Source organism: Rhamphochromis sp. 'chilingali' (assembly GCF_963969265.1).
Source record: "Rhamphochromis sp. 'chilingali' genome assembly, chromosome: 12".
NCBI classification, from domain to species: Eukaryota; Metazoa; Chordata; class Actinopteri; order Cichliformes; family Cichlidae; genus Rhamphochromis; species Rhamphochromis sp. 'chilingali'.
Genome location: NC_137939.1, coordinates 32094753 through 32106152, shown reverse-complemented (window position 1 = coordinate 32106152; position 11400 = coordinate 32094753). Strand labels below are relative to the sequence as shown.

Genomic DNA, 11400 nt, shown 5'->3' with positions numbered 1-11400 from the left:
CGCATGACAAAAATATCATACACATTAAAAAAAACTGTATCACCAACGTAGCCTGGACAACATTTGCTAGTTAGATGAAGTCAGCTATCTCATCTTAGCATATTTATATGCATATTTATAATTATACGGTTCTTGGAGTGAGTGCATACACTCATGAAGTTTAGTAACTTCCGGTCACTGCAACAAGCCCAGGTACAGTTTACCGACGGATGGGTGCAGGACCTTGAAATGCACCGTGTAGAACGAAAGACCATCGTACGTATCATAAGTTTACCAGTCTCACAAATCGTCTTCATAAATACACATTCGTTAACCGTTTATTAATATAACCTTTGAGCTCAACGGTAATTAATTAGTAGTGGAAATAATTTCTGGTAGCATCACAGAAATGTAGCAGTGACAATAATATTGTATGCTGTAATCGTACTGGGCAATTAGTGATACAAAAAACCTGTTTTATCCTGTGAATAAAAGTATATGTTTTTGTCAATGTACCATAATAACAGAAGCGAAACGCAATATTGTGTCAGGATAATTTACTATTTATGCACAATAAATAAAGGAGCATAGCGCGACAATTTCTGTTCAGCGCCAGACTTGCTTGTAACCTATATCACCAATTATGTTAAGAAAAATGACGCATTAACTACAACAGCAGACTGACCTTTGTGTAAATGCTTGGAGCAGACTAACCTGTGAGCTGGAGTGTTCTAGGACGTTATATTTGATCTTTGAATGGCTGCAATCCAGTCGCCTCTTTGTTACTTCGGAAACATGGCTCGAACAATTTCTCTTCCACGACGTAATCCGATAACAACCGATCTCTTTACCCGTCGGCTTCCCGTGGCTGTCATGCGACCGGCTATTGCAGTTAATAATACAACAGCTTCTTGACATTTTTGTGTTTCTTTTTATCGCTGTGTGACTGATTTTAATTGAAAGCCTGCGTGCGCTAGTACCGCTTGCCACGAGTTCCCAGAATCCTTTGCGGTTCTACCCGTGAATGACGTCACATTTTCAATCTCTATATAATATGCATGTTAAATTTTATATTTGGGGTGAAATATCAAGTCTTTTCAAGTAAACCGGTTCAAGTCCAATTCAAGTCCCAAGTCATTGGTGTAAAAGTCCAAGTCAAGTCACAAGTCTTAGAACGTTTTTTCAAGTCAAGTCTAAAGTCATAAAATTAATGACTCGAGTCTGACTCGAGTCCAAGTCATGTGACTCGAGTCCACACCTCTGTTAGTCCCCATAGGGAAATAGTTCCTCTGCATTTAACCCATTCACCCAGTGAAGCAGGGAAGGATGTGGCCCCTGAATTTGGACACAGCTATGATACACCAAAAGCTGCTTCTTCTTCTTCTTCTTTTTTGGCGTTTAATGGCAGCTGGCATCCTTGTAGATGCATTGCTGCCATCTTCTGTTTCAGTCCGTTATTACACTCTACTACTTATTCCTGTGTCTTTCAGGATCTTACAAAGCATCAAACGACGCGTTGACTATTAAATTTGTTGTCGACGATTTTGATAGTCAACTATAACAATTGTGATCCACCTAATCGTGGCAGCCCCATTGAGGAATTGGTTTCCCTCTCCCGTAGAATTGATAATCGTCCGTGAGAGAGGGAAGCTGAACAATGGTCCAGGCTTCAAAGACCTGTGTTGCGTCCCGAGTTCTGCACTGCACCGCCTATGCTCCCATCTGTGCCCGCAGCTAGGGGCGCCCGCTTGGCATCCCCCCCTACTCCAGAACCCATCGGTAGGTGGTCGGTGAACGGTGTTCCCTTGCCAGAGGAAAGGGAACACCGTTTTCGGGCCGTGGACTGCTTGTACTGCGGGAAGCCAGGACACTGCATCGGGGGCTGCCCGGTTTGCCTAAACGAACCAGCCCACTGGTAGGCCCAGGAATACAGGTGGGGAGTGCTTTAAGTTCAGCGAGACCCCCGATTGATATTAACTGTTGCCATAGTGACCACCAATAAGACCTTCAATGGAGTGGAGCAAAATTTAATGGACGTTAAGCTAGCAAGAGAGTTAAAATTGCCACTCACTGTTAGGATACCTGGGTCGTTGAGTTTTGAGTTTATTATATTATTTATCATTTCTAGTCTTTGGTTTCTTTGTTAGAGTTCTGTCTTATGGTTTACGTCTCTGTTCCCTCTGTTGCAGTGCCTGCCTGTGAGTCTGTGTCTGTAAGTTCAGTCTGTGTTATGTTTCCTGTTTTACTTTGAAAGTCCGTGTCTCATGTTAATGTGTCTGGTTGTGCTTCCTTTGTCTCGTTAGGCCTAAGTTGATACCAGCGGTGTTTCCCATTCCCTGATTGCACCCTCTGTGGATTTAAGCCCTGTGTTTCTCTGTGTCCATGTCGTGATCTACCCTTATCCACCCTCATTCATGCTGTGTGTTCTGTCTGCCTGCGTGTGTAAGTTTATTTTGCATTTTTGGGTTTTTGTTACGTTTTGTCATCCAGCAATAAAAGCTGAGTTTTGGAGTGCACTTTTGCCTGTCGTGAGTCTGCACTTTGGGTCCTTTTCCTGCCTGCACACAGCCTTCACATAACACTCACGCCGTTAGAACCTCTTCCATTCCTCATCAGACTGCACCAGTAAAAATTAATCACCTCCGTAAACCATAATGAATTAATTCCCTTCTTCACTCTTCACTCTCCTGACACCCCACTTATTCTTGGTTATCTGTGGTTACAGAAACATAATCATCACATTGATTGGGCCGCTGCAGGTCTCTTCTTTGTGGGGAAAAAGTCGCTGCATGCAACCTTGTATTGATTACCATAAAGAACAAATACCCACTGCCTAATCAATTCTGTTTTTGAGTCTCTTCAAGTGCCTACCACTCTTACTAAGTTGTATCTATGGAACACCTATCACCTTGTTCAGATACATGAGGGGGATGAGTGGAAGACTGCCTATAAAACTCCACTGAGGCACTTTAAGTATATGGTCCTGCTGTTTGGCTTAACTAACTCCCCTGCGGTTTTCCAAAACCTTGGTCAATGACGAGCTTCGGGATTTTATAAATGACCAAGAAGCGACACGCACACTATGCTGCACCCCAGCCCCTGAATATTGGCCTGGGCAGAAGGTCTAGTTAGATGCTAAGAACATCCTGCTGCTCGTACATCCAACGTTCCATGTCTCGCAAGTTAAACCGGTCACCACCCTTTGTCAAGTCCAGCATTTGAAGACCTCTCCTGCCAGTCCTCCTGCCTGTTTTGCATGTAAGGGAACTCCCTGAGCCTCCATTTCTCCCTCCTCGGACTTTCTCACATGGACACCTTCCCCTCCGAGCCCCACGGTCTGACTCTGATTGTAACCCATATTCTAACTCATGTTTAGTTGTTAACTCACCACTTTCCTGCACTCAGGTAATTGTTCCCCTTTCTGTTGCAGCTTCCCAGGGCATTTCAGTTTCTGGTTTCCTCGGCTTGAGTTATATTATCATTCCCTTTGTTGTTCCTGTTCATTTTTGTCAAAGAAATACATTTGTATATAATTCCTGTGAATTTTGTATTGAGTCTGCTTTTGAGTCACCACTGTGTGTGAACCAAGGATCATGACACAGACTAAGACTTCCACTTTCACATTCAAAACCGTAACTGAAGGGAAATTTTTACCTTTCTTTTCAGCCATAAAACTGCCCACCCACGCATTCAGTACAGCTAACCTGCACCTGCCCTTTCCCATACGGTAAAAAAATATATTTTAAAATACATTTTGAAATATATTTCAAAATATACAAAAAATGGCCAAAAAATATATGTGCTAAAATACATTTTAAAATATATTTATATATTTAAAATGTATTTTAGCACATATATTTTTTGGCCATTTTTTGTATATTTTGAAATGTATTAATAAAATATATTTCAAAATACAATTTAAATTTATTTAAAATCATTCAAAAAAATATAAATTTAACCCTTCATATATTTCTAAGAAAACACATTCACATGTAACATCTGAAAGAAATCTTTATTTGATGTTTAAAACATACATATAGCATATCAATCAAGCAAGGAATATTCATTTTATAAGTTTATTCTCATTACATACTCAAACATTCTAAAAGAAACACACACACATATACATATATGTGTGTGTGTGTGTATATATATATATATATATATATATATATATATATATATATATACACACACACACACACATATGTGTGTGTATGTGTATATGTGTGTGTGATTGTATGAACATAAGTCAGCATACTTAAAATGTAATTTCTTTTCCTTTTCCAGCAGTCTCAGTTCCCCCAGCTTTCACGGCAATCCTCAAAGCCCTTCTGGACACGCTGGGAAACCCCTTCCTTACCGCCACTGTAACAAACAAAAGTCACAGTTCTATTACTTTTATCAGAGTTAAAATAAAAATGTGATTTATGTTAGCTGGCTTCATTTAGCAAACAGATATTTCTGTTTATATAGATACAAATATTAATACAGATATATTTTACGCATAATTTTACCTCTTTTTTTTCCTAGATGGGAAGTCTATCCAGTTCACATTACAGTAATGCTAACACCCCTTTTGGTCGTCTCTCCTTACCTTCCAGCATTCATAAATCTGTTGACCTTCTTTGTCTGAGACCAACCACTACAATGCATTATCACCTATTTGTATTGGTAACTTACTTTACAACCTATTTTAATGGTTGCAAAGTAAGTTACTTGTGCTGTATGCAATTTTAGATACACAGAAAGTCTTCACTTACTATATATGGCTGTCATAGTGTCCTTATCAAGGGCAGTTCTTCACTCTGCGCCGATGTCCGTTTTGCTCTGTCCTCCTATAAAAAGCATGAACATTTGAGTGTTTGACTAGTTTTAGATTTCCAAAAATTTGATATTTGTACAACTAAACATTTGAACTACAATATATGCTATTGAGCGATACTTTTATGGGTAATTTTTGGTAAAGAAACTGGTGACAGAGTTGTAGGCTTTTTAAAGTACTATTAGCTAACCATTTGAACTGACTTTCAAAGCTGATTACCTTTTAAATTGCTGTGGATCAAAACCTCCAGTGGGAAGGCGGCCATTAGAAGAACACGCACCATTGAACCTGAAAATAACAAAAACAAACAAAAAACAGAACAATATATAAGAGTCCGGTAGGGTAATAAATCTCTTCTGAAGCAATATAGTTCATTTTGGGTGAAAAACAAAACATTCCTCTAAAATATATATACTGACATCAGCAATCAACATCATGATTGTAATTATTTCCTTTTTAGTACATCTACTGCTGTTTGCATGTGTCAAGCACTACGACTGTATCTATGCATATAAATTCACCATATATATCCAGCAAAAATGTTTTGTTATAGTCAAAAGGAAAACAAACAAAGGCATTCAATCAGAGGTGAGAAATTAATTGGGAATATGAATTATAGGTGAACTATTCTTTACCTACTAGCAATCAAGCTTCTTTAACCAAGAAGCTTGAAATATTTGAATGTAAAATAAAATAAATAAATAAATAATAATAAAAATAACATGATGTAATTAAAATGCACAACTTACATTAAGGAAATCTGCATTTGTATCCACAGGCTAAAAGTAAAACAGTAAATGTGTTAGTGATAGTACAGGTATTTGTAAAAAAAAAAAAAAAAAAGAGGCAGTAACTGTGACGCTTCTAGTGGGATGCTAAATGCAGAGATTTATATTTACAGTATAATACTGCATGTACGGGTAACTGTGTTGTGAACTGTAACTGAATATTAGAGAATCTCAGAGAAATTAAATGTATTTATTTTTTGAATTTATCAATCATAAAACCGTCTGTTTTGAAGGCCTGTTACGATAGCGACTTTTTGTTGGTCGGTATATTGCCCCATAAACAATTGCGACAAGTTATGTCATTGTCATTTTAAGACCATTTTATGTCTTTGAATGTATAATCATAATATAACACCATAATAATGCAAGATCTACACACTTTCAATTGACAAACCAACATCTAATTCTTAAAGTATTTAGATCATTGAAATTAGGAATCAAAATATTAGATACCTTAAAAACTTGAATAAATAGTAAATTTTCTAACAAATAGAAAACAATGTTATTTAATGTTATTGTTTTGTTATCATTATATTTTATTTTTGTAAATATAATGGCGGATAAATTACATCATCAACAATTATTGAGGTCATGTACATGTATTGTGTGTTAAGTCGATATATCGATTATTGTGATAGGCCTACTGTTTTGGTATCATAACGAGCTTGTCAAACATGCATGACCACTAAACAATGTCTAAGCAGTAGTATTGGTCTGAATGACAACAAACATAACTAGTGTTTTGGAAAATCTGTTAGAAAACAGTTATTTCAATAATTATGATTAGCATGTGACACAGACACCGCATAAAAAACTACAACAACAAATACTTACTTTAGGAGGATGGGGGAGGGCAGCATGAGGTTGAGACTTTGACATCTGTAAAAAACAAATTCATGTATTACAAACAAGTCACTTAAAAATACATTAATGTGGCAGACTGTTCCCTGTTCAGATGCAGTGTATAAGTACAATCAGGGCTGTCACAACAATGGGGTGGGGCCAAGTGGCTGCAACCCTAGGTACAATGTGCAGGTATATATAATTACATATAATATATGTGAATAAAGCAAGAATCTGTTTAGGTTAGTCACTGTGCTGACTGATGCTTGCTAGGTTTATATGATTGCAAACTGCACAAAAACAACAACAGCAACAACATTAATGACAATGACAAACAAAATTACTTACATTTATGTAAATCTCACATTAGGAAGATCTGCATTCGATTTCATGGGCTGAAATAAATAGGCAGAAACATTACTGCTAAAAAAATAAAAAACAAAAACTCTAAAAAGCCTAAAAATGACTTAAAAAGCAAGGAAATGTGGAACATTGTAATTAGCGAACATTAATAAAGCATAACTGTTCTTTGTTTCTAACCTTGGTAAGTACTCTGTAGCCAGAAGGAGAGGTAGGATTTCTGTGAAAGCCAAATTAAATGTGAATAGGCTTTGATAGTTATTGAGAAGGCAGAATAATAAGAAAAGGCAAAAGTACGTCACAATATAATTAATTAAGTTACATATTTTGATTACCAAATTATGGAAGCGTGGAGCTGCCACCCAGGCAAAAGAAAAATAGAGCTGTATCACGTTATGACGTGAAATGTTTATTGTTCTAACATTATGCTTTTCATGTTTGTATAATATAATATCACGTTATTATAATATACATAATTGTCACGTTCGCACAATATTGTACGGACGTGATAATTATGTACATTTTTCGTACAATGTTGTTCAAACATGTTGTTCAAACATGATAGTATATTGTTAGAACGATAAACTTTTCACGTTATAACGTGATATACTTATATTTCTCTTTTGCCTGGGTGGCAGCTCTACGCTTCCGTTCCAAATACACGAGAATAAAGTAATATTATATGGGAAAAGGCACCTGCTAGCTTGATGATGGAGGCTTCTTAGACTGGCCACCCGCCTTGGCTTCTTGTCGCCACTCCACGAAATAAAGGTCCGTTTCCTCCATGCCGGCTAATTATTCATCCTCATTAAAATCTCGTATATGTTCAGTTGGCAGAATTGAGAATTTTACATCTTCCAACCACTTAATTAACGCGAACATAATCGGCTTGTTTCTTCCCGTCTCCTGTATCCGGCCGTTCCTCTCGCTGTCAGATTTCGCGCCTCAGAGACGTCGTTATTTAAAAAAAAAAAAAAAAAAAAGAAAGAAAGAAACAGTAACAACTACTAAAGAGAGTTTTTGCACGTTCATTGCACATTTGTGGGAATGTTTAAATATTTAATTTTTATTAATTACTTTTCATTAGATCTTTATTTTTTAAACCACCGTGGCAATGCGCATGCGCATACACTCCTGCACGCAAAGGGCTTTGGAGTTGACGTAATGTCGCAATGCATTGTGGGAGCGCAGCACCATCTTGGCAGGTCACGAATCAAAACAAGATTGCTACGAACCATTCTGAAACGTAGCTCAAAAGAAAATGACGGTATAGAGACAGATTCTGTCCAGATGCAAAGAGACGGTACTTGATTGTTGAAATGTGGACCCGTATGAAATATAGCCGTGGAGTAGAAACCCTGAAGACCAAACCGCTATTGACTTAGCATGATCTACTCTCATACCTTGTCTGTGGAGTCAGAGCATACACGGCGCACCAATTTCGCAATTATAAATCTCTGGAGGCGCACATCCAATTCACCAAGGACTGGGTACAAGATTTGGCTATTTTTAAGCCTCCACGTTGTGAGTACGCCGTCATTCAAGCAAAGGTAAGTCAGCTTGAGTACTGCGAGTAAAATGCGTTTGATTCCCCCCAGCATTCAAATTAGTGCTAGCAAAAATTCATTCGTGAGGGGGAAATTACAGTGAGAACATGTAGAGGCTCTGTTAGAGGGATAACATAGTGAGTTCAGTGCATTGATGTGACATTGTCCTGAAGGATTTAGTTATTCTTTATGGTTAAAGAAATTGCCCTAATTAATTCATATTTATTATAAATAATCCTAATTACACATCTTGCTTCCTTGTTTGTGTCCTGTGTCACTAAAAATACATTCTGTTTTAGTTTTATACATTGATTAATGACCTGCAGAATCTGCTTGTCATATTAGGTGTCCATAGTTGTCACTTAAAGTCGAACTTTGTTTTCTCCCTCTTGAAAGTGATTACATCCTTGCATTACATACTTTAGGTTCATTTTTTGCTGATAGGTTTCTAAAAAGAAACATGCAGATTTAGAATATAACATGCAGCGTTCTATAGATGGATACATAAAAACACTTTATTTGTTACATTTATGATAAATGGATTTGAAAGTAAATAAAACACATTTGTGTCGGACTTGGCTTATTAAAGTTCTTGTCTTTAAATGAACTTTGTCTGTGTGTGTTTTAGGTCCTGCACTCTTAAAGACTGAATTGCAGCATTGCAGCCACAGGTCATTGTGAGCATCACAGGGAAGGTTGAAGCCGCCCACTGCAGCTGTATGGCTAGAGTCGTGGAGACTTGCAGCCATGTCACTGCTCTTCTGTTTAATGTAGAAGCAACAGTGAGGATCTGTGGCACAAGGACTGTTACAGATGAACCTGCATACTGGGTTTTGCTGGGTAATATGACCAAGATACAGCCAGAGGTTGGCCATAAGATAGACTTCTCCTCTTCAGCTGCCCAAAAAAAAGGTTCTTGATCAAAACATAAACAGACCATTCGTTGTGACAGGTAAAAGAAGCCATCCTCAAAAAAGAAAAGTTCCACCTGCTACTGTGGAGGAGTTGGATCAACTGATGGGACAATATTTTTCCAAGCATAGTTCTGTTCTGAATAACCCATAATGTTTTAATTTAGGGGGCCATGTAAATACTTTGCATTTACTGAATATGTACTTACTAAATACCACTGTTCAAAAGTTGAATAAAAAAACAAAGAAATGTTTGCCTATTTTTAATTAAAAGCACTTTGTCGAACATCACATCAGTTACAATGTAGAAAAAATGTTATGTATAGTTTACAAATGACAAAATGTTCACATAAAATCATGACAGCATTTGTATAATATCACCCACTACTAGCATTCTGTAATTTACTGTCTCTTTTGAAAACTTATCACTACATAAACAGCACAAGACTTAAAAGTATTTAACAAGAGCATTTTTCCCTGGTTTTACTACCACACTGGGGCACATGTTCACCAAAACGCAGCAAACCTTTGCCATCTTATCCAGGAAGGTCACCTTTTTACCCTCACATGGAAGAAGTAATCTGATTGGCATGGTGGTATGTAGCATGTAGTTTGAAGCAGGGATTTCGTAGTGCCCCATGTGTAGTGTTGGAACCCAGTCAGGATTTGTTTCATTCATTTCATAGGCTGGTTTGTTAAAATAATGCCAAATAATTAGCAACTCTATAAATAGAAGGTAGTTCTGCATGTTTGTTCTAAGTTTGTGCTATTGAAAATAAAATTAACAGGCTATAAATAATAATATGAACTTATTTAGAACTTACCTGAATGAAAATACTGGAGCACACCAACAGATATCTGTGGCTGGTATCAGCTCGTCTCGCAGCTGCTATCCAGGCTAGACGCCTTCTTTTGGTAACATCCAACACATAAGCTCCCTCATGATGTTTCCAGGTGAGGAAACAATGAAAAGAGAGCCTGTTTTCAAGCTTATTCCTTTGTCGGTAGTGCAATCTAACATTACAACCGACCACACAGCAAGCATTTGTTTGGCCTGCTAATATGGCGCCTTGACCAAAAATCCTGGCTACGCCCCATCCCGTAAGATCACGCTCCAGAGCCCTATTAACGTACGGATCTAGAAAGAAGACGCTGCATTTTTAACTCTGAGGGAGATGGAGAATGAGCCTATTTCCAAAACAGTGGAGTGTGTTCCTTTAAGTACTAAATTGTATATATTGTCAAAAACTAAAGTGTACATAGCAGTTGTTGTATCTTGTTTACTGTATCACTGACAGATAATTTCAAAGTCAATGAACGCTACATTATAGTGAGATATTGTGTAATGTGAAATACTGTAAGCAAATGAATAAACAACCTAATTCGTGATAGACCTTTGACTCTGTTTTGTTTGAATCCAACTGTTTTTTGCAGATGTGCATAAAACATGTTACTTTTAGTATTGTTATCATTATCATCATTATTGCACTAAATATATTTTAAATAAAGGATACTTTGATATACATTCTACTGTAAGGTTGGAAATGTATTTTCTTCACCCTAAAATATGTTTTGAAATGTATTTTGGTTTGAAAGAAATATATTTTCAATTTCAAAAATATATTTTTTTGGAGCATCACAAATACAAAATATATTTACCATATATTTGAAATATATTTTGGCCAGGAAAAATGTATTTTTTTACCGTATGGGTTGTCTGCTAAATTCGCTCACTTGTCTCTCTTCCTGTTAGTTATATACATTAATACTGACTGCTAACCTTTTACAAAATAACATGTGGATATAGACTGTGGGTTTACACCATAAAGAATTTCAAACAACATTTTTAGCAGAGCACCTATTTTTAGAAATCCCCTTTTCTTGAATTTTAACCAAAAGGGTATATCTTTTTTTTTTTGGCACTTCCTTTTTTATGCACAAACAAGGAAACAGCCTACATAGAGATTATACGCATGTGTGAATCTGTGCATGAGGCGTTACTCTGAGATGTCAAATAGGATTTTGAGATGACTGAAATGTGTCAAACAGGAAGTTTTCTTTCAACAAATAGGTCATACCTTCTCTGCCCCTCAAAAACCACCTCTGCCACTGAAGAGTTTTAATGTATTGTCTTCTTAGGAAACAGA

General features: G+C 37.0%; 1 long non-coding RNA gene across 1 annotated transcript; it reads right to left on the bottom strand.

Annotated features, from left to right (window-relative positions):
* Window positions 1–4022: 4022 nt before the first annotated feature.
* LOC308406815 lies at window positions 4023–7765 on the bottom strand. Its single transcript, XR_013973590.1, has 8 exons — window positions 7492–7765; window positions 6976–7015; window positions 6784–6830; window positions 6427–6471; window positions 5554–5583; window positions 5024–5092; window positions 4743–4817; window positions 4023–4347 (listed from the first exon to the last, which is right to left on the bottom strand). It is a non-coding gene; the product is annotated as an uncharacterized lncRNA (long non-coding RNA).
* Window positions 7766–11400: the final 3635 nt, after the last annotated feature.